The following is a 713-nucleotide window of genomic DNA, read 5'->3' as shown; positions in this document are numbered from 1 at the left end:
AAACTAGACTATGTTATCTATGTATTTTTTCTAGAATTTTGGTCGGGCCAATTAGTACAGTTTATTAGTCAAAGTCTCCCAAGTGCAGGGGTCGACACACTGACCTTTGCCCATTACGACTTGGATATCTCCTGCACGGGGCTCCAATACTGATGCCGTTTGTTTCTATGAAAACTAGACTCAGAGAGGAATCTGTACATATATGGTACGACCCTAGTTATCTCTGGTTAATTTTTAATGAAATTCCAAAGTCGGAGCAGGGAATCCAGAAACCGTTCTGGCCCTGTTCCACAAAAATCTGATTATCTCTTAATACACTGCCCATATGATCTTTTCGTTACTTCCTCATGAAAGCAGACTCATCGAGCTTCGATTACATAATTTATTCATCAATTAATTCCACTCCTACTATTTTAGTGATTTTTCAATCTCATGACACTGCTGCTGCCAGCATCTGTTACGAAAGTAACTAGGTCCATTTCATGCCTACCCTTGCTCCAACTCAATCGAACATTCGTGCCATTTTCGCATGGCTTAAAGTTACATGCCAAAATCAAACACAACGTAATAGCTTATACATGCCAAAATGTTCTTCTAAGCCAACTAGAAGAAAATACCAAAACTTGCTATCCGGTGTATGACTTCGATGACGGCCCGACCCCGCAAAATAGATGAGTCCAAGCAACCTATAATGGGTGACAAGGAAACACCGG

This window comes from Gossypium hirsutum, chromosome A10, assembly GCF_007990345.1.
Source record: "Gossypium hirsutum isolate 1008001.06 chromosome A10, Gossypium_hirsutum_v2.1, whole genome shotgun sequence".
In the NCBI taxonomy this organism is placed as follows: domain Eukaryota; kingdom Viridiplantae; phylum Streptophyta; class Magnoliopsida; order Malvales; family Malvaceae; genus Gossypium; species Gossypium hirsutum.
The sequence above is the reverse complement of the archived record's forward strand: the minus strand, read 5'-3'. Positions refer to the sequence as shown.